The 10701-nt window shown below is 43.0% G+C and overlaps 2 pseudogenes; both read right to left on the minus strand.

Annotated features, from left to right (window-relative positions):
- Positions 1–1792: 1792 nt before the first annotated feature.
- On the minus strand, positions 1793–3003 carry LOC101588259 (annotated as a pseudogene).
- Positions 3004–5360: 2357 nt separating this feature from the next.
- LOC101586015 lies at positions 5361–6748 on the minus strand (annotated as a pseudogene).
- Between the last annotated feature and the right edge of the window lie 3953 nt (positions 6749–10701).

The raw sequence follows: 10701 nt of genomic DNA on the forward strand, positions 1-10701 counted from the left end.
GTGGCACACACCTGTAATCCCAGCACCCGGGAGGCTGAGCCAGGAGGATGGCTTGTGCGTCTGAGGCCAGCCTGGGCTACACAGTAAGTCCAAGGCCAGCCTGAACCGAACATAGCAAGACCCTGTCTCAAAAATCCAAAAACAAACAAGCAAATAAATTAATAAAACCAAAAACAACCCCCCATCCACCTTCCTGTCACCCATGCCAGAAGTTGCGTGAAGCAAGGCCAGTATTCTCTTTCTTCAGCAAGTACTGCACTTGCTTCATAGTTTTAAGATTTAAAAAATACATGTAGTTCAGAGTGGATTAACAGTACTTACACTGAGCATTATGGGAAAATTTGATTTAGTTCAGAAGCAATTCAGTTCGGTACCAGAATCACAGAACAAATTAAGTGCATGAGCCAGACTACCACTGTACCAGCCAAGAACATGAATTCCTGGGAGGAAAAAAATAGCACCTCTGAGGAACACAGGCACTGTAAAAAGTAAACTATTTATAGAGGAGAAAGCAGAATTAATTGATCAAGTAGAACAAAAAAAAATTTTAATGTACAAAGAAAAATGATCAAACAGAGAAAATTTCAAATATGAAATAAGTGAAGCAATTTGAAGGAAAGCCAGTGGAAGACACTGGCTACAAAAATATCTTTATCAAAACAGAGAGCTTAATATGTTAAATAGAATATATAAAATAAAAAGAAATTGGAGGGTAAAAATGTCAGGTTAAAGAATTCTGTGGAGAAACATCAGAAAAGACTAAAGAGAAAAAGCACAGAAGATAAAGTTAAAAGATGTGGAAGAAAGCAACAAAAAAAGTCTCAGAAAGAGATGAATGTAGCTTACGGTGGGAAGAGCAACGCAGGAAACATTTGAAGAAATAATAACCAAGAATGAAAGAAAGTTATAAGACCTCAAATTTAAAGGACTCACAAAGATTAGAACTCACATAAAGCACAAGAATAAGCACAATAAAATTCTTGATGACGAAATCTGAGAATATCAATGACAAAAGAAAATTCTAAAGACTTCCAGTAAAAAAAGCGAACATTTTCATAGGGATGAGAATCAGATTAGTATCAGTGATAGAGGATAATGATGCTTTTCAAAGTTTTTGTGGAAAACAGCATTGATTGAAACTAAGGTTTTATATTCAGGTAAGACCTTGTCTGAATGTGAGAATACAATAAAAGCATAATCAAAAATGTTACAGGCTGGCCAAATAGCTCAGCGGATTAAAGCACCTGCAAGCAGGCACATGGGCCTGGGGTTCTATCCCTAGACGTGCCCTGCCGGCCCCGCCCCCGGGGCACACTGCAATGGCGATTGAGACTGGGCATGGTGGTGAGTACCTGTAATCCCAGCTCTTGGGAGGCTGTAAACAGGCGGATCACTACAAGTCCAATCTAGTAGAGAGACCCTGAACACCCTGTAGACCCTTCCCCCAGAATACTAAATAAATAAAATAAAATACAATTTCTGACCCTGAGTCCCACCCAATCTAGGTCTTAGCACTGCTTTTGTTACTCTTTTTTCTCAGTACAGTAGATGTGTATTAAATGGCACGCCCATCGCAGTTCTTCATCAGGTACAGCACCCACCCGTGGCACCGCATCTCATCACCCTCACTTTGGGTGTGGTCATTGCAATATTTTCATAAGCCCTCAGACTTTCTTCATGTACTGTTTTTGTTGTTTTCCTAAGAGAGCTGATCACAAGGAGCCCTTCGCTAAAAATCACCAATGACTCGAATGCCAAACTCCCAGGTGTTTTTACTATATTTTTTTTTATTAAAATACTGAGTTTATTTCACATGTATATTTGTCTCCCTACCATCTCCATGTCTGACCACCACCACTACTACTATGTCTTATCATAACATTCCATACATACTTAAAACCAAGTAAAGGGTGGAGTTCCATCTTTAAATCTAAACAGGCATTTCAGACAACACATTCTTGGCAATGGGACCTGGACAACATTTATCAAACACGGTAGGGAAAGTTCTCACTTTGCATTACAAAAAGGATAGCCAGATAGCAACTGTTACAGAAATGAAAGACGACGGAAAACTTTAACAAACTGTTTAAACTGTTTTCTTAAAGAGACTTCCTCCACTGCCAGAGATCTTGAATAGCCTCCTGGTCAGTCATCCGGAAACAATTCTTCACATAATTGATGAATTTGGCTTCCACTTTGGGAAGAGAACCACCTTTTTCTGTACTTGCTTGCATTTTTGCTTTAATGTCTTCTACAGAACTAGGTCCTTTCGGTGTTTTAGGACTCTTTTCCTGTTTCTTGAAGGATTCCTGCCCTTTTGATCTTGGCGTTGATGGTTTTGAGTCTTTTCCATTCTGGTTTGATTTTTGTGCATTTCTGGCTGGAGTATCTAGTATTGATTTCTTCACTGGAGCTTTCTCTTCGGTTTCTTCATCATCCTCATCCTCATCATCCTCATCCTCGTCCTCATCGTCCTCGTCGTCTTCATCAGCAGTGAGTTTTACTTTTTTCTGTGGAAACTTGCTGCCACCTCCAGGAGCAGATCGCTTTCCAGATGTACTTAGGAGTTTTACATCTTCTTCCTCTTCCTCTTCCGACTCTGCATCTTCTTCCACAGCTACTAAATGCTGTCCACTAATATGCACAGGCCCTGAACCACACTTCAACCTTAAGACAACAGGTGGTGTGATTTCAAAGCCCCCAAGGGAAACCGCCGGCTGTACAGACATTTTCGAAGTTGCCAGTGTTACTTTAATTGGACCGCCTTCATCATTCATAGCCTCTGCCTCAACACTGTGCAATTCATCCTTTGCACCAGCCCCTAAACTGACCGTTCTTAATGACAACTGGTGCTCATTGTCATCGTTATCCACCTTAAAGTGGTAATCTTTGTCGGCCTTTAGTTCACAACCGAAGAGATAATTCTGGGGCCTCAGGAGGCTCATGTCCATATCCGCCGAATCTTCCATGGAGTGGTGGCGCGCACTTAGGTGGGAGAGAACGCGGACGGAAGTGAATGAGTACTGCTCCACAGAACAGACATGCAGGACGGAATCACGCCAGGGAAAGGTTTACTATATTTTTAGTTTCAATTCTAGTTTTACAAATGGCCCACTTGAGCCTGGTCCAGGCATAGGCCCCTGTATCCCCTCTTCTGTAACTGTTCCAGTCCCACGCCTTTACTTTTTTTTTTTAATTTTAGGGAAGGATCTACAGGGTGTTCAGGGTCTCGCTACTAGATCGGACTTGTAGTGATTCTCCTGTTTACAGTCTCCCAAGAGCTGGGATTACAGGTGTGCGCCACCACGCCCAGCCTCAATCACCATCTCAGCACACCCAGGCATGGGGCTGGCAAGGCAGGCCGGGAGGTTGAACTCCTGGCGCCTGCGTCTGCCTAAGCAGGCACTTTAATCCGCTGAGCTACTTGGCCGGCCCTACCTACTCCTTTATTTCTGAGCACCCTTTCTTGCAAGATTTCACATCTAACACCCCAGACATCACTGACTTCCTGATTCCACAGCAAGAATTATTCCCTCACTCTAGACTTTCAGTATTTTAAACATAATTATATATTAATTCTATATTAATTTACTTGCCTCCAGAACAATTGTTTATCTTTTCATAACAAACTATTGTAAGAATGAGTGGCAGTTACTATTATGAAGTATTTTAGCACCTTAATACCTACTAACACAGCCTAAGTCCAATTTTGAATGTTAGACAATGTATCTCCCTACACTACATTGGAAGCCAGTCAGTACCTTTTGCCTAGAAAATGTGCTCTCAGTTCCACTACGAGACCATACTTAATTTTGCATTTGTATTAATGTTCTTGGAGCCTGACAGCCAAATTCCACCTCAACATTATTGCCGGATGCTGACTTTCCCTTCTTACAAGAGAGAAAGCTGCTGCACTCAGCCTAATACTTAAGGTCCAAAGTTCAGTTCTCACTTTAAACAATATGGTATATTTTGGGCTTTTTATTGCAAACAAATTTTTAGAAAGCTGGGGCCATAGAAGTTTATACATTTATTTAATTATTTGTGTGCATGGCACTAAGGATTGAACCAAGGGCCTTTCGAACTACATCCCCAATTCCCCCGCTTGAAGCTTTTACCCAGGATCTCACTAAATTGCCCAGGATGGGCTTAAACTTGCAATCGTCCTGCCTCAGTTTGCCTTAGCGCTGAGGCTAGGCATGTGCCACCATGGCTTACTGCAGAGAATTATTTTTAATCGCGTGTGTCATGAAAGTGGCACGGACTCTCCCATCACCATTTCATGACTGTTTACTGCAGCTGCCACCCGCCACTTATACATGGAACAGGAAAGGTACTATTTATAATTTCAGTACTTGAAGTGTGGGGTGGATGGACATAAAACCTGATGTTTTAAATTCTTTCATGTCGTTCTTCTTCAATTTATTCCAACTGGCATCTTGCCTTACAGGTCCGAGGTGTACCTGATCAGAGTAGGATTGTTTGCCACCTTCCTTTTCACGAAGATGTGTCAAGAGAGGCACAGCACTTGCACGACCAGAGCCCAGTGCTTTCATTTCCTCTGTATTATGCACGCTTTGTGAACACGCCCACTGCGCTGTGCCCGACACAGTAATCAAATGTTTCTTTTCATTAATGCTCATTAACTTCAAAGAATCTAATTATAAACGATTACCTCCCAGCTAACCCACATCAAGTGATAAATCAATACAAGTGAAAACCAGGCTTCAGAGATTTTTCCAAAGATTTAATGAATGCAGGATGCAGTGTAGCCATATTCCATGAAATGTGACTAGCCATAGGGAGAATGTGACCCTACTGAATCAAGCAGGAGTATTATGAGACACCTGAAAGTCTTACGCATAAAATTGCTATAGTATAGACAGTTTGATAAATAAGGTTATCTCTTGTGTTTTATCAACCTTAAGCTATGTACTTTAAATATACATGCCACACATAAAGAATTTCTGAGGGCCAGCCAAATAGCTCAGCGGATTAAAGCACCTGCAAGCAGGTGCAGGGGCGAGGGGTTCAATCCCTGGGCCTGCCATGCTGGCCCTGCCCCCGGGGCACACTGAGAAAGCGATTGAGACTGGGCATGGTGGCACACACCTGCAATCCCAGCTCTTGGGAGGCTGTAAACAGGCGGGTCACTACAAGTCCCATCTAGTAGTGACACCCTGAACACCATGTAGACCCTTCCCTAAAAAGAAAAAAGAAAAAAAAAGAAAAAAAGAATTTCTGGTGTAAGAGTTCTAAGTATCACTTTTGCTATAGACCTTATTCACCATAATTTATACAAGAAGATGCAGCCTTTGGTATAAATAACTTATTTCTGTGATAGTTTTTAAAGGACACCACTAATGTTCACTGCCATTTGTGTTGTCTTTTGGTACAGGGGTGACTAGAGCCTCTTTATTCTAAGTAAGTGCTCTAGGCTGGTGGATAAGCACACTAAATTTAACACCTTGGTTGTGTGCAGCTCTGATGAAACCACTATTGGCAGTCATTGTGATGGCTTTTAAGGTGTCTCCTGTCCCAAACATGGTTAATGGATGGCTGTTAAGTTCTGAACTGGCCACTAGTCTCGAGGCCCGCTCGGAAGGCTGGTCTGGTACTACACAGACTCGCTTAATTAGAAGAACAGCTCTCTCTCTCTCTCTCTCTCTCTCTCCCCCCCCGCCACCCTCTCCCCCTGGGTCCATCTAAGGTATGTAGAATAGACTGAAAATCCTTGACAGCAGATTTGCAAGCAAACCATTCCTCGTCCTTCACAAATGGCTCTAGCTGAGGTAGAACCTGCTCCTTCCTCTCTTGTTCTGCTTGCTTGGTCAGGACTGTTTCTTTGGAGATGAAATGGCACCTCCAGAGCTGAGAGCAGACACATAGGTGGTTAAGGTAGTAATGTCAGTTGACTCTTGTACACACATCAACCTTAATCTCTGTTGGAAATGCAACACTTGCTAGGACATTTTCTCAGTCCACTTTGCTTACTTGCAAAAGTTCCAGGCCCTCATCATGGGATTCGCTCTCCCTCAGCTGTAGATCTTCAGTGATAACGCAGATAGCTCGTTGCTACCGTCTCCCCTCACAGATACACCCATTTCCTTGCACTGCTCTGCCATGGGCTGGAGACACTGCTGTAAAGTGCAAAGATGATGTGGGGGTCGCTACGCTGCACGGGCTGCTGGTGACTGGCCTGGAGGAAGCCTTCGGCCTGCTCAGTGATGCTTCCCTCAGCGCACTGGCCCCTGCCCAGGCGGGTGCCATACGGTGCTGCAGCCTTCAGGCCAATGGCTTTCACCCAAGGACGGCCACCATTTGCAGCAACGTCTGCCACAAGGGTCTGCTTTTCTCCCAAGGCATCTGTGTAACCTAGACGTGAAGACAATAATCACTTCTTCCAGGTTTTCTGAGGAGTCCACCGAGGCTCTCAAATGTGTTAGATTCGTGCTTTTCAGTTGAGATTCTTTAATAGAATCTACCTTCCCAGCTCCTGCTTTCTGTAAAAAGCTTCATTCTGCCTTCACTTGGCTGCACAGCCTTGCAGCCCCGTCCACGCCTCCTTTTCTTGATCGAGAAAGTGCGCTTCCCTGGCGAGCGCAAGGGGCTGAGTTCAATTCCCAGTTACCAAAAAAAAAAAAAAAAAAAAGGGGGGGGGGAGAGAAAGCGACGCTGCTCTCTTGATCAGTTCTTTGGCTGTGGCGATTCGCTCACAGAGCATGAGTGTGCAGACAGCTGACAGCATTGTCCCTTTCCGGCAGCACGCAGGACCACGAGCATGAGAGGGAGAGCAGGTGCGCGACGCCGGACCCCCGAGCCCTCGCCCGGTAGGGCCCGCCTCGCTCTTTTTTTATCTTTTTCTTTTTCTTTAGTTTAACAGAGAGCGGGCTCCCTGCTTTTTTCTTTTTTCTGATACTGCTTTTTTAAACAGCTTCTTCTAGACATCCTGGATCAGTCTGGCTGTTTCCTCGTGATTAGAGTGAAAATATTTCTGTGTGTGTGTGTGTGTGTGTGTGTGTGTGTGTGTGTGTGTGTGTGTTAGGAAAGGGTCTTCAGGGTGTTCAGGGTCTCACTACTAGATCGGACTCGTAGTGATTCTCCTGTCTACAGCCTCCCAAGAGCTGGGATAACAGGCGCCACCATGCTCAGTCTCAACTGAGGTCTCAGCTTGCCCCGCGGGTGGGGCCGGCAGGGCAGGCCCGGGGATCAAACCCCCAGCACCTGCGCCTGCTTGCGGGCGCTTTAATCCGTTGATCTATTTGGCCAGCCCTTGAAAATATTTCAAGAATGTGATACAGATAAGCTTTGCAACCCTGACTGTGCTATAGGGAGTAGCTGAAGCTGAAAATCAATCGCACGTGTGGAGCTAAGACAAGGCCAGCCTGAGAACAGCGAGCTCCTGGAGCCAGGTAAACAAGCTGTTCCAGCTTGCAAACAGGTTGCTAGGCAGAGAGGCTGAAGTCAACATCAGTCTCCTGAGTGTATAAGTAAACCTCTGCAGTCCTCCCGTGGTTCCTCTCCTCCCATCCGGAGAGAGGGCCGCACCCGACCTCAGCTTTCTTCTCTTGTCTTTATTTCTAAACCATCTCACCATTTTTCCCCTGGGAACATCAACAGCCATGCTGGGTCCTGGCACTGCATCCGCCAGGGCTAGCTTGTCTTGTCACAGGTGATCTTACTTTGGTCCATAAAAAGGGTAACTTTCCCCTTCATTAGTAACAACCTTGTGGGATAGCACCATGGGACAGTGTCTAAAAATGTGTACAATGGGCTTCAGAACTTATTTCTTCAACTCACTTGGTAGCCCTGGGCAGCCTTGAAGTTGTAGTGTGACACTTCGCCTCAGCCTCTTGAGTGCTAGGATTACAGGCATGCACCACTAAACTGGGCCTTTTACTAGTTATCTTAATCAATTACTGAGTTAGGAGTTGCAAAATGATGATTTTCTTTCTTTCTTTCTTTCTTTTCCAGCTCTGGTAATCAAACCCAAGGCCACACACATGCTTGGCAAGGATTCTGCCCCTGACCCCCACCTTCTGCCCAAAATGATAGCCTTCTAATTCCCTAATCTATTTTATTTCTCCCAACAAGACATACATCGCCATAATTCTTTGTGGGGCACAGAGGCAGTGCCCCATCTTCACATAGCTACTTTCTGCTGCAAGGGGCTGCAGGCCCTGCCTACTGGGGAGTATGTGCTCTCTGACTTCCTTGGGGTGCTGTGGCTCACTGACTGGGTTGAAGAAAAATAACCTTTTGATGTCTTCCTTGGACAAAGCTACTTTAATCCATGAGCTACTTTGATCAGGGTCTTGGAGGAGTTAGTCATTGCTGTTCTGCCTGCTCACAGAGGTATGGGAAATCACTTATTCATAGTGTAAATAATTTCTGGGCCATTTCTTTTTTCTTTTTCTTTTCTTTTTTTTTTTTTTTCAGAACCGGGGATTGAACTCAGGCCCTTGAGCTTGCTAGGGAAGCGCTTATTCCACTGAGCCATCTCCCCGGCCCCCTGAGCCATTTCTTTGTTCATACTAGGAGCATGAACAACCTAGCAGTGTGGTTGGTGGGATCTGTGGAGCATGTGTTGGTAGGTTTCCCATGGCTTGTCTTGGGGTCTGCAGCTCCAGGATGACTAAGCCAGATATGTTGCTGGGTTTGGTGGTATTGGGTCATCTTCTGGAGGTCACTTATAAGATCTTTCTAGAAAAATTGGTGAAGAATTGGTGAAGACAAGTGCAAATGGTGGCAATATTTTATTAAAGGTAGGACAAGAAATGGGCTGTGTAGTGTGAGGTTGGGCCAAGTAAAGGTAGGAAAAGAAGCGCAGCCTACAGTGTGAGGGTGGTCACTGTGCAAGGACTGCCACTCAACAATCCTTGGAGTTTCTATTTAAAATTAGCAAGATGACTGATAAAGACACTTACAACAAACAATAGCCATATCATGTAAGTGGGGATAAACTGAAAGTTTTCCCTCTAAAATCAGGAACAAAATGAGTCTGTGCAGTGTCACACTCCTGTTCAAGATAGTACTCAAAACATTAGCCAGAGCAGTCAGACAAGAGAAAGAAAAAGAAGTCGAATTATTATGTGCAGGTTACATAATCCTCCACACAGAAGACTAAAAGAAATCCACCCAAATACTTTTAGAATAACCAAATTCTGTAATATAGCAAGATACAAAAATCAATAGCATGTGTGTACACCCACAATAAGCTCACCAAGAAAGAAATTAAGAAAACAATAACATTCGTGAGAGCATCAAGAAAAACTAAATACATAGGATTTAACCTAACCAAGAATGTGAAAGAACTCCACAAGGAAAAACACAGTACTCTGATAAAAGAGCTTGAAGAGGACATCAGAAAATGGAAAGATAGCGCATATTCCTATATAGACAGAACCAATATAGTCAAAATAGCTTATCCTGCCCAGAGTGAAAAAATCATCAACAATTGATATGTAGATTTTTATTTATTTATTTATTTATTTATTTATTTATTTATTTATTTTGCAGAACCGGGGATTGAACTCAGGCCCTTGTGCTTGCCAGGCAAGCACTTATTCTACTGAGCTAACTCCCCAGCCCGATATATAGATTCAGTAATAGCCCAATCAAAGTTTTGGGCAGCAAAGCCAAGTCCAGAGGCATCACAATCTTTGGCTTAAACAATATTACAAAGCTACCATGATAAAAACAGCATGGAACTGAGAAAAAAACCCGGACCCAAGGATCAATGAAATAGGGCAGAAGATGTGGAAACAACTACAGACTCACTCAGCCATCTCATCTTAGACAAAAGGGCCATTCATGTTCACTGGAAGAAAGAGAACATCTTTAATAAATCATGCTGGAAAGACTGGTTTCTCACATTCTAGAGACTAAAATTAAACCCATGTCTCTCACACTAAACTCAAGTCTAATGGATCAAAGATCTTACTAGTAAAACAGAAACACTAAATCTACTGGAAGAGAGAATAGGTAGAATTATTGAAGACATTGGTATAGGCAAAGACTTTAGGGACAAAACCCTAATCACAAGGGAAATATTACCAAGAATCAAAAACTGGGATCTCTTCTTGTTAAAAAGCTTTTGCATAGTAAGAGGAACCACCAACAGAGCAAAGATACAACCCAGAGGGGGAAAACATTTTTGCCAGCCATACTTCAGACAAACAACTGTTATCTAAAATATAGAAAGAACTAGAAAAACAGACTTCTCAGAGTTAAAGCCCCAGTCCAAAAATGGCCACTTCTCAGATGACATAGAAATGGCAAATAAATATATGAAAAATGTTCAGCCTCACAGGTCATTTGAGAGATACAAATTAGAACAACATCAAGATATCATCTTACTCCAAAAGAATGCCCATCATCAAAAAATTGAATAATAAATGTTTGCAAGGCTGTGCTAAACAAAGGGACCCTCCTGCATCGTTACTGGGAATGAAAACTGTTACAGTTTTTTTTTCAATAATTTTATTGAGAGACAAATAACAATGAACAGTTCCAAATTAAATTGGTAGGACAGTTTCAATTTTAGTATATGTGCTGCCGAAGAGAGCACAGTAGGACAGTTTCAATAATTAACACATTGCTTACTCTCTTCCTAGTGGTTATTTGCTGTACAAGATGCAGACATGATATCCTATTTACAAACACTATTAGAACAAATCCCTCTATTCATTAAGAGAATGT

Source organism: Octodon degus, unplaced genomic scaffold (assembly GCF_000260255.1).
Source record: "Octodon degus isolate 3935 unplaced genomic scaffold, OctDeg1.0 scaffold00100, whole genome shotgun sequence".
Classification (NCBI taxonomy): Eukaryota; Metazoa; Chordata; class Mammalia; order Rodentia; family Octodontidae; genus Octodon; species Octodon degus.